At 46.4% G+C, this 12,176-nt stretch overlaps 1 long non-coding RNA gene across 3 annotated transcripts in view; it reads left to right on the top strand.

Moving 5' to 3' along the window:
- The window catches only part of LOC138741531 (uncharacterized), an 80,117-nt gene that overhangs the window by 35,320 nt on the left and 32,621 nt on the right, over positions 1–12,176 (top strand). The window contains exon 3 of one of the 3 annotated variants that reach the window (XR_011343554.1): positions 8,895–9,063. The exons of the other annotated variants lie outside the window; for them this stretch is intronic. This is a non-coding gene — a long non-coding RNA (uncharacterized lncRNA). Of the gene's footprint in view, positions 1–8,894; positions 9,064–12,176 lie in introns of those variants that run through there. 3 annotated transcript variants of the gene reach the window in all.

Below are 12,176 nucleotides of genomic sequence, written 5' to 3'. Positions count from 1 at the left end.
GCTGGTTTTGTGAGACGCAGCGAGGATCAGAATCGCCCCGAAGGCTGACTAGAGTTGCATCGGTTACTTTCCAGTTCTCCGGCGGCGAGAGAGCGGAGGAAGAAGACCACTCTCTCCATTAGGGCTCCAGTAGTAGAAAAAGCACGCTTAAAATTCCCTGTGTAAATCCTAGTTTACTAATAATCGAAGACAGTAATTGATCTCGCCTCACTCTGAACAAAGTTCCTTTACAATTTATCTTTTACAAATGTCAGCATCAACCTAAATTACACCTTCTTGCCAGTGTTAATACGTCCGAGGACACTTCCAGTAAAAAGCTGCTTTTTAATTGCTGGTACCCACCTGATTTCTCTCGAAGCGACCCATACCAATCCACTGATCGGCTTGAGGGATGTGAAATTGGTTCCTGACGCCGGTCAAACTCCTCCGACCCTGTGCCTCCCTCCTTTCTGATCGCCGGCCACCGGTCAATTTAAACCACCTCTCCTGCAGGGTCCCTGATCCTGACAGTCTTCTGTCACTGGCTCTCACGCTCCAAGTCGACAGCTCTCTTTTTTAACAGGCTACAAGAGAACTCCCCAAAACCACATGCTGGTGTAAAAGCCCTATCAGGATTCAGGCGCCACTCTCTGAGAAGACCTTAAAAGTAACGTTTGCCAAGCAAACTGTTCTGACTATGGTTAATTAACCTGCTCCTCCAACTAGTTATGGTCACTTTCTACCCAATCAGGGAGGCTCGCACCTCATCGGCTGCACACTGAAAGACAGGAAAAGTTACTCAACTTGGCAGTTACATTGAAAATAACTGATACGAGATAGGGAGGGACTAACCATGAATTTTAATGAGGAATTGAGCTGATATTGGAAGTGAGAGAGTTAGTGACCAGCAATTGAAAACCCTCCAGAAATATGAACAAGTTATTGTCTATTTTAAAATTCATTCTATTTAACATACAAGTGGATAAATATCCCTGGGGCCAGTCCAGGAGTATTCGACTATGTTAAGCGAAGCAAAAGAAGACATTGTTGGCAGATATTGTTTTTATCTTTATTAGTTATGGGAGAGCTGGAAAATGCCTAATATTGTGTCCATCTTTAAGAAAGACCACAGGGATAATGGCCAACCATTTCAATTCTTCCCCCACTCCCCCACACTGCTAAACCAAGGCCACATAAATTGGAGGAGCAGCACCTAATATCCTGTGTAGGCACTCTCCAACAGGATGGCATTAACATCGACCTCCTGCTTCTGTTGGACCACTTCCCATTCTCCCTCTCTTCCCTATCCCTGTATCTTTTCTTCCAGCTCTCCACCACTTCCCACTCCATTCACAGAACAACTCCCCCTTCCACTATTTGCTTTTTGTGCCTTCCCTCCTGCCTGTGGGCCTCTGCTCCTCCCCTGTTCCCCCCCCCCCCACCATTTTATTCAGATGCCTGCCTACATTTTGTTCATACCTAGATGAAGGGCTTAGGCCGGACACATTGGTTTAGCATCTTTATCATTGCTATATGAATTGCGCTGTTTGACCTGCTGAGTTTCTCCAATTTAGTGTTTTTATTTCAGTCACGGTATCTGCAAACTTTTGTGTTTCACTCATAAGGCAGGGAACTATAGGCCAGTGGTGGGAAAGTTATTAGAAGGGTGTAGAGCTCGTCGAAAGAATCAAAGACTTGTTGACCAAACCAAGGCTTTTATTAGCAAAAGACAGGAGCTCTTCACAGGTGGCCAACCAGTCCGGAATGATCCGACCTGGCTAGGGACACAACCCTTTAAGGCCCAGACAGTAAGCGTGGCTAAGCTCTCAGCCAATCGCTGTAAGCACAGTCTAGATACTGTAACTATATTCTTCTTCTTCTTTCTTTGGCTTGGCTTTGCAGACCAAGATTTATGGAGGGGTAATGTCCACGTCAGCTGCAGGCTCATTTGTGGCTGACAAGTCTGATGCGAGACAGGCAGACATGGTTGCAGCGGTTGCAAGGGAAAATTGGTTGGTTGGGGTTGGGTGTTGGGTTTTTCCTCCTTTGTCTTTTGTCAGTGAGGTGGGCTCTGCGGTCTTCTTCAAAGGAGGAAAAAATGAGGAAAAAAGTCTTCCTCCTTTGAAGAAGATTGCAGAGCCCACCTCACTAACTATATACATTTGGTGATAGATCTGTACTATCACATTCACCCCTTCTTGGAGAACTGACCTTGGAAAAAAAAATCAAGGGAGAGAATGAAAGGAAGGGGTAGGTTAAGGACTGTAGCGGTCAGGGGGTCTGACCATCCGGCATGACCGCCGTGGTGCCGGGATTGGGGTTGCTGGACTGGTGTCGCCAGCGGGCTCGTCGGGTGCGACTGCTCCTTTGCTCAATTCCCCAGTCGTGTTGTCGGCAGGGTGGCCCGGGTCATTGGGGTGCTGTTGGTCCTTCTGTTGCGGCATGGGGCCTGGGGAATAAAGAGTTGTAGAAGGTTGGGTTGGGGTGTTTGCTGGGTCTACCGCGTCCTGAGCTAGGTCCCGCACCGAAACAGTGTCCTCCCGCCCGTCTGGGAACTCAACGTAGGCATAATGCAGGTTCGCGTGGAGTAGAATCACTCGGTCGACCAAGGGGTTGTTCTTTGAGTGCCGGATGTGGCGTCGCAAAAGGATGGGGCCAGGGACGGTGAGCCATGCCGGTACAGTGATCCTGATTCAGATTTCCTCGGGAAAAGGAACATCCTTTCGTGGTGGGTGGCATTTGTTGTGGTACATAGGAGGGAGCGGATGGAGTGTAAGGAACTAGTGAGAACCTCCTGCCAGTGAGAGGTGGGGAGACTTTTAGACCGGAGAGCCAGTGTAACCGCTCTCCATGTGGTGGCATTCTCCCTCTTGACCTGGCCATTACCGCGTGGATAATAGCTGGTGGTCCTGCTTGAAGCGATACCACACTCCAGAAGGTACTGTTGCAGCTCTGCGCTCATGAATGAGGACCCCCTATCACTGTGGATGGAATTGGGGTACCCGAAAATGGCGAAAATACTGTGAGGGGCCTGTATCACTGAGGTGGCAGTGATGTCTGGGTAGGGCACAGCGAACGGGAAGCGGGAGTACTCGTCGATAGCCGTAAGGATATAGTTATTACGGTTGGTCAACGGTAGGGGCCCCTAAAAGTCTACGCTAAGACACTCGAAGGAGTGGGTGGCTTTGATAACGTGGGAGTTATCCGGACGGAAGAAGTGGGGCTTGCATTCAGCGCACACCGAACAGGCTCGGGTCATGGAGCGGATCTCCTCGACTGTGTAGCGTAGGTTGTGCGCCTTCACAAAGTGGGCAAACCTAGTGACCCCTGGATGACAGAGTGCCTCATGGAGTTTCTGTAGTCTGTCCATCTGTATGCTGGCGCACGTCCCCCTGAAGAGCGCGTCAGGCGGGTCGTTGAGCTTACCAGGCTGGTAAAGGATGTCATAGTTAAAGGTGGAGAGTTCGATTCTCCATCTGGCGATTTTGTCGTTTTTTATCTTACCACGCAGGGTGTTGCTGAACATGAAGGAGACCGCGCGTTGATCAGTCAACAGTGTAAAGCGCCTCCCAGCGAGGTAATGTCTCCAACGACACACCGCTTCAACTATGGCCTGGGCCTCCTTCTCGATCGAGGAGTGTTCTGGAGAAGAAGGCTACAGGCTGACCGGCCTGGTTCAAGGTGGCTGCCAGGGCGAAGTCGGATGCATCGCTCTCAACTTGAAACGGGACAGACTCATCGATCGCTTGCAGCGTCGCAGCGGCGATGTCGGATTTGATTCGATTGAAAGCCGCTCTGGCTTCGGTCGAGAGGGGAAAGGAGGTGGTCTTGATAAGAGGACGTGCCTTGTCAGCGTAGTGTGGAACCCAATGGGCGTAATATGAGGAAAGGCCCAGGCAGCGTTTGAGCGCTTTCTGGGTATGGGGGGAGGGGGTGTCCATTAGGGGATCTGGCATGACTATCCCGTTCTCCACCACGCAACCTAGAATCGCGAGTCGTGTGGTCCGGAAGACACACTTGTCCAAATTGTAAGTCAGATTCAGCTGATGGGCAGTTTGAAGAAATTTGTCTAGGTTGGCGTCGTGGTCCTGAGTGTCATGGCCGCAGATGGTGATATTGTCCAGATTCGGGAAGGTAGCGGTTAGCCCGTTCTGGTCCACCATCTGGTACATTTCCCGCTGGAAGACCGCGACACCATTCATGACCCCTAATGGTACCCTGAGAAATTGATACAGCTGCCCATTTGCTTCGAAGGCTGTGAACGGTCGGTCCTCACAGCGGATCGGGAGCTGGTGGTAGGCCGAACGTAGGTCAATGGTGGAGAATATGCGGTATTGGGCGATCTGGTTCACCACATCAGTGATGGCGTGGCAGGGGGTACGCATCCAGGTGCGTGAAGCGGTTAATGGTCTGGCTATAGTCGACCACCATCCGTAGCTTTTCCCCATTCTTGACAACCACTATCTGGGCTCTCCAGGGACTTGAACTGGGTTCGATGATGCCCTCATCCAGCAATCTACACACCTCACTCCTAATGAATTGCCTGTTTTCATAACTATATTGCCGACTTTTGGTGGCCACAGGCTTCCAGCCAGGGGTGAGGTTTGCGAAGAGTGCTGGCGGGGCAATCTGGAGTGCGGAAAGGCCGCAGGATTGGCCCCGGGGCACGGGGGTGGGTTGCTTGGGTGCTTCGGGGGTGGGGCGATGGCAGACCGAGAGGGGGGCGTGGGGTCCCCCAAAGTGTAGGGACACCGTTCAGAACTGACACTGAAAGTCTAATCCCAGCAACACTGGGGCGCACAATTGGGGAAGGACGAATAATTTGAAGTGGGTGACCGTTACGCCCTGTACTTCCAGCGTGGCGATGCAATACCCCTTTATCCCGGTCGAGTGCGACCTCGTCGCTAATGAGATCCTCTGGGTAGTGGGGATAATGTCAAGTCCCCAACGGAGAGCCAGATCTGGCCGGATAAAACTGTCAGTTGACCCAGAGACAAATAAGCAATTGGTGTAGTGTCCATGCACTTTAATCAGTTCCATTGCTTTAGTGAGGGGATGAGAGCATTGCTGGTTTAGTGTTATAGAAGCAGCCACTGATCCAGTTGACAGGGGAGTTCCGTGTGATGACGTCACGCAACGGGATGATGTCATAGACGTAGTCAGCGCTGGAGGAGCAGGTTGGAGGACCTCCCGGAAGTGCTGTTGTGGCGGCGTCGGCGGATGAAAGGTAAGTAGTGGGGTTTGTAGTTGCTTGCGGTTGGCGTTGGGTAGGTAGTCGGTCGCGGCGGTCGAGGCCCGGCGGTCGTCAGCAATGGACGCTAGGGTGAGTACCTGGTTGGCCGCGGCGGGTCCCCAGTCGGTCGTGATGGCCGCACCGGCAGCGGCATAGACGGCGGCAGCAGGGGAGCGGGCAGCAGCAGCAGTAGTGTTGGCCGCGGCAGGTCCCCAGTCGGTCGTGGTGGCCACATCGGCAGCGGCGTAGGCAGCGGCAGACGGGGAGCGGACAGCAGTAGCGTCAGCCCCGGGGGTGGGGGTAGCGTCGGCAGCAGCAGCGGTTGCCACAGTTGGGACCGAGGCCGGGTCGAGTGTTCCGCACAGGGGCGAGAGGCGGGCCAACACCATGGTTGCGAGGGTGGGCTGCCCCTTCCGGGTTTGGCGTTTCCGTGACATCAGGCGTTGCCGTGCAGGGGAGCCCTCACTTTCATTGGACGAGAGCTCTGTGAAAGAAGTATTTGAATGGGATAGTGGCGGTTGAGCTTCACACGAGGCACTGTGTTTGCTGGCGGCCATTTTAGACCTACAGACTGCAGCAAAGTGGCCGTTTTTAAGGCACTTCTGGCACCTGGCTTTTCTTGCTGGGCACTGGGACCTGCTGTGCTTGTCCATCCCGCAGAAATAACATTTTGGGTTCGCAGGGGACAGTGTAGCAGCAGCCGACAGGCCGTCAGTATCTCGGGGGGTGGTAGGGTAGAAGGGCACTCTACTCACATCAGAACGAGGGGTCCAGTCCCTAGAGAACTCGTTGGACTTTAAGGCTGCATCCTCCATTGTGATCGCAATCCGGGCCAAGTCTTCTAGTTTTTCTACCCCTTGCTCGAGCAAACGCAGCCTCACTTCGCTCGATCGGAGCCCAGCCACATAGGCATCCCGGACGAGGTCGCTAGTGATCTCGGCAGCAGTTTTGTCAACACAGTTACAGTCCTTGCCCAATGCCTTTAATACTTGTAAATATGCCCTGCTGGACTCGCCGGGCTGTTGCTTCCTCGACGCAAGCACAAGCCAGGCATGAACTCTGTTCACCGGTTGATCATACGTCCTTTCAGTACCTTTATGGCTGCGGTGTATGTGGTCTCATCCTGGATGTTCTCGAAGACTCTCAACGACACCATCGACAGTAATGCTGTTAGACGCTGGTTATCCTCCTCCACCCGAATGAATCTCAGGAAGTTTTCAAAGTTCAGCAGCCAGAACTTAAAGGCTTTGAAGGCTGTAGCTGACTGTGGGTCGATGTCAAGTTTTTCTGGCCGAGTCAAACGCTCCATCCCTTTCAAAAAAATTCTTTTTTTCTTTTTGCTAATAAAATTGTAGAGCTCGTCGAAAGAATCAAAGACTTGTTGATCCAAACCAAGACTTTTATTAGCAAAAGACAGGAGCTCTTCACAGGTGGCCGACCAGTCCGGAATGATCCGACCTGGCTAGGGACACAACCCTTTAAGGCCCAGACAGTAGGCGTGGCTAAACTCTCAGCCAATCGCTGTAAGCACAGTCATTACACTCTAGATATTGTAACTATATACATTGGTGATAGGTCTGTACTATCACAAAGGGATTTTGAGAGACAATACTTTTTTGCATTTGCAAAGACAGGGCTAATTTAGGACTAATTTATTCATAGGAATTAATGTCACAATTTTTCAATTAAAATTTTTTTCTGAAAAGATGACTAAGAGGACTGATGAAGGAAGTAGACATTATCTACATGGAATTAGCTAGGCTTTTGACAAGCTCCTGGATGGACTAGAAAGTTATAACACATGAGATCCAAGATGAGTTAGCCAACTGGAAACAAAATTGGATTGGTGGTAGGAGGGAAAGGGTGGTAGTGAAGAGTTTTCAGATGGGTTGCCTGTGACAAGTGCTGGGCTGCAAGTATCAGTGCTGGCCATCTGTGCTTGTCATGGATGAGCAAGTATAATATAGGACATGCTTCATAAATTTGCAGGTGACACCAAAATTGATGATATGAAGGATAGTGAAGTTCAACTTGGAAAGAGAGAATGAGAATGGCAGATAGAATTTAATTCAGACAAGTACAAAGAGAAGCATTTTTGGAAGCTAACCAAGGACAGGATATATACAAAGAATGGCTGGGCCCTGGGGAGTGTTGTTGAATTAAGAGAACTTGGGATTCAAATACATAGTTCCCTGAAAGTAGCAACACAGGTGGACAGGGTGGTGAAGGAAGGGTTGGGCACACTTGCCTTCATCGATTGAGTCACTGAGAACTTGAGTTGGAACATCACTTGATAATTGTACACAATTCTGGTGAGGCTACAATGAGAGTATTAAGTGCATTTCTGGTTGTCATTCCACAGGAAAGATGTCATCAAGCTAGAGAAGATGCAGAAAAGATTCACAAGAATGCTGCTTGAATTGGAGGGCTTGAGTTACAAGGAGAGATTGAATAGGCTGGGGTGTATTTTATGGAGCAAAAGCAGCTAAGGAGAGATAGGACAGTAATATAAAATTATGAGAGGAATGGAGTAGATGGAGTCTTTCCCATTGTGTAGATATCTAAAATTAGAGGACATACATTTAATGGGGATTTGAGGGGTAAATTTTTCATGCAGAGTATTTGGTATCTGGAATGAGCTGATCAGGTGAAGGCAGGAACAGTAATACAATTTCAGAGGCATTCTGGATGAGTATTAGAACGTATAAGACATAGAGAGACACGGAATCAATGTAAGCTAGTATGATTGGTATAGATGGGCATCATAGTCAGCTAAGACACATGGGGCCTGTTTATATAATGATTGTTTTGTTTTAGAGGGCAGGCAAATTAAATTGAGGATTAAAAAAAAAGAATTTAATGAATATTTGAAGGTAAAAATTGCATGGCCATGATGAAAATATGGGGGAAACGTGGTGTCCAGGGCTGGAGAGGCCACCTGTACTGTAATAATTCTGTGATTTTTTAAAAATTCCATAACTCTAGACACACGTAACCAGACACCAGTTGCCAAAAAATGTTCTGCATTGCTTATGACAGAAAGCAAGTCACACCCAGGTCCTGCTTTTATCTGCATGTTTTGATATTTCACATATTTTGCCTTATAATTCTTATCTGAAGGATATTGGTTCATAGGAAATGGCCACGGAATGTGGCAAGTGGCTTTGTAAAAGAACTGTAAACAGAGTTTAACAATCTAGATATCTAAAATTTGAAATTTAAGATCAGGACTTGGGAGATGAGTTTTGCAAAATGCTGAAGTTGCTTCATATTGATCTTAATCAGAGGCTTTTGCTGCATTTATCTTCATAAAATTATATCTTAAATGTACTAATGTATTGGAATCCCATGTTGGCAATCCTAGCCAAGTCCATTACAAGCATTGACCTCCCATCCATTGTGCAATGTAACCAGCATCAAGAAAGCAACCAACATTATAAAGGAACCCCTCAATCTGGTCTCAATCTCTTCTCACTGCTACCTTAAGGCAACAAGTACAGAATTCTGAGGTCCAGCATCTCTAGCAGATTCCCTGTACTAACACTAACCATAAACTACTCCGAGACCATCAAATGGTCTGTCTTCTGTCTCCAAGCACTAAATGTAACTGTAAATATTTATTTATTTACCAAACCTAGCACCAACTTTATAGCTGGATCTCTCTTTATAATTTCTTCTAAAGGTTCGATCGCCAAGACAGAGAGGCCTGGAGACAGTGGGAAGCCTGTATACTGGATCTGCTCAAAGAAAACATTGATGACATCTGGCCATTTGTTATAATTTGGCTTGTGGTTTATGATATAGAGCTTTTATCCAATCAATAAATGTTTGGCTCATTCCAAACTTTTCGAGCACTTTGAGCAGGAATGGCCTCTCTAATCGGTCGAATGCCCTTTCTACATCTAACAATACAATTATACTTGGATTTTCTTTAGACTTAGCCAAATGAATTAAATTAAATAGCCTGCTCAGATTATCTGAAGAATGTCTTTTTTTTAAACAAAGCACACCTGGTCTGAATTTATCAGCTTAGGTAGATGTTCCCCTAGTCTATTGGCTAGATCTTAAAATTGTCTAAAATTTGGGTGGGAAACATCCTTTCCTGGTGACTTATTTGTCTATAATGTATTCAAGACTTTTTCAATCTCTTCTCTAGTAAAGGGGGCATCTAATTCCATCTGATCTTTGTCTTCTAATTTTGGCGGTTCAATCAAGTGCCTGTGTTGGGTCCCTGTAACAATAGCCAGGAGGAGTTGGGACTGAAAGTTAGCCAATTTGTGATTTAAATAAAAAGCTCCTGAAGCACTTACCCCATGAGGTATATGTTTCTTTTAATGTGAGGGCTGGGGCGACTCTGTCATTGTCAAGTGAAACAAAATATATACGTTTCTTTTTAGTGTTAGATCTGTGACACTCTACTTATAAATTGTAATTTTGAAACAGTGAACTGTAACTCCAATTTCCTGAATGTGCTTATAGACATTATTACAACAGCTAAGAGTGATTAAAACCGAGAAAAACAAAAAAAATGGACCATTAAAAATCTGCACCTGGAATGCACATATCAAAAGATGCGATTGAATGTCCAGTCTCGAGGTTTAGGTTTCCATGGTTGCAGTTTTTGCCTGTCTTGATGAGAGTTCTTTGTATAATAAGTGACAAGTGTTTCTTGCTGGTTGCTAGAATGGTGCTAGTGGTGAGATCACATCAGTCTGTTTTTATGAGCATTTTGTAGGCTCTCCGATTGAGAAGTGGAACAGCTTGAAAGGTAATCTTCTCCTGTAGGGGGGAGGGGGTGGGGGGGTTTGGAGATAGATTAGTCAAGGGCTACCTTCCGGTGGGGGAGCACCAGAGGGGAGGCTGGTCCAGGGTTTCTCCCCACAATGATCTCTTCAGAGAGCATACACGTCTCTGTGAGTCACTGGCAGGGTGACATCACCAAACTTCACCTCAGCCCTGAAAACATGAACGGGTGCTTCCTGCTCTTTTCCTGGACTTTTTTCCCGGTTGCCAGTCCCTTGAGGGGAAAGACCATCCACTAAGGTCAAGGGGAATGGTGATGTCTAAATAGCCCACCAAGGCACCAATGACCTTCATGCTTCCTGGGATTTTGATTCCAAAATAACAGAGTTTAAATCATTCAGCAACATGTGATGAGAAACCAAATCTTTTTTCATGATTTTCTTTAATGCCTTGCAGAAATTATTTGCTCTTGATCTTTCTGAGGGTATCATAACATTGCTGAATTTTTGCATTAAACTTGACAATGAAAGAAAGGGATTCTCATTCACAACAGACATTACCTTTAAATCAATTGGTCAATACCAAAGTTGCAGATAGCCTTTCTGCAGCATTGCCCAAATAGAATAATCAATATCATATCCACAAGTAAAAGTAGGGGCTACAATTAAGACCAGAAATGATAAAATCAACATTAGAACCAGAGAGGAGTGAAAAGTCGAATTGGAGAATTACGGGGGGCATGGCAAGATGGCGTAAAGTCTAGACGTGTGATCTCGACCTCTGTGGCCGGACTTTTAAATACCCATTTCTTAACCCTTTGTTTTCAAGCTTAAACTTTTTAAATTTTAGTTTAAAGTATTAAGGAACTATTATGGCCATTAATGGTAAAAAGATTAAACCTCAAGTGCAGAAGAAGTTATATTTTCAAAGTACTGAAGATCTGGGGCCTAAACAACTTGCTACAGCCTCGAGTTTAATTTCTTCAGTGCCTAAACTACAAAGACTGCCCGTGGGAGCTGAAAAAAAAATGTCTACTACTCACCAAGTGAAGAACAGCGCTGGAATTACCCGTTCTCTGGAGAAAGGTAGGTGTTCCCAAGAAGTGGATCCCGATTCTGGCAGCCTGCCGATTTTAACGGAGGGAGCACACAGGAAGACGACGCCATTGTCTGAAACACTTCAGGAAGCATTTCAACCTGAAGATCTCGAATTCATCCGTGTTTTTTTGAAAAAACTGCGAGCTGCGGGGGGAGGCCAGTGTCGACCCCCTGAGGAAGTTGGGGTGCCGTCGCTGTGAGTCCAGACCCGCAGTAAGACCGTTAAAATGCCTGTTGTTGAGTTGCAGCAGGAGCTGCAGTTACCTGGTTCTGCCACTACGTTAGAGAAAGCAGGGCTGAGCTTTTCTGAATTACAATGTAAGCAGTTAAATGCTGTCATTCAGCCTATAATGAATGAGTTGGCTCAAAGGACAAGTTCAGAATTGAATACAGTTAAAACACGTGGAGAAGCATCTTGTGAAGATTTTTAAAAATTTCAGTCTGCTTTTTTGGAATGTCAACAACAAGTGTCTTCTAATACAGAAAAAGTGTTGAAGGTTGAAAAATCCATTATAAAATTGCAAGAAAGTGAGAAGGAGTTAGAGAGGAAAATAGACTATTTGGAGAATCAAAGTAGAAGGAATAATGTGGTTTGCCAGAAGGTATGGAAGGACAAGATCCTCTTCGTTTTTTTACAGATTGGATCCCACAAATACTAGGGCAAGAATTTTTTTCTGAAGGCTTGGTATTGGAAAGGACTCATAGAACTTTAAGGAGATCATCTTTACCTGGTCAGCCACCGAGACCTGTAATAATTCGATGTTTGAATTATTTGGATAGAGAAGTAATACTTCGAATGGCGGTGCAAAATGTGAGAAAACGACAAACTTCGATATTGATTCAGAATAGCAGAGTTTTTTTCTATCCTGATTTGAGTCAAGAAGTTATTCAATGTCGGCATCAATTTAATTCAGTTAAAGAAGTTTTGTGGCGTAAAGATTATAAATCTACTTTTCGCTATCCGGCAGTGTTGAAGGTGTTTCATGGAGACTATCAATCTCGGTTTTTTGAGGATGATCAAGAAGCAATGATTTTTGCTGATTCATTGCCAGATATAAGAGGACAAAGACGTAGTCCACCATTGTCTCCTAAAGAAAAATCTGGTTGTTCTGGAAATGGAAGAA

Source organism: Narcine bancroftii, chromosome 8 (genome assembly GCF_036971445.1).
Source record: "Narcine bancroftii isolate sNarBan1 chromosome 8, sNarBan1.hap1, whole genome shotgun sequence".
In the NCBI taxonomy this organism is placed as follows: Eukaryota; Metazoa; Chordata; class Chondrichthyes; order Torpediniformes; family Narcinidae; genus Narcine; species Narcine bancroftii.
The sequence above is the reverse complement of the archived record's forward strand: the minus strand, read 5'-3'. Positions and strand labels throughout refer to the sequence as shown.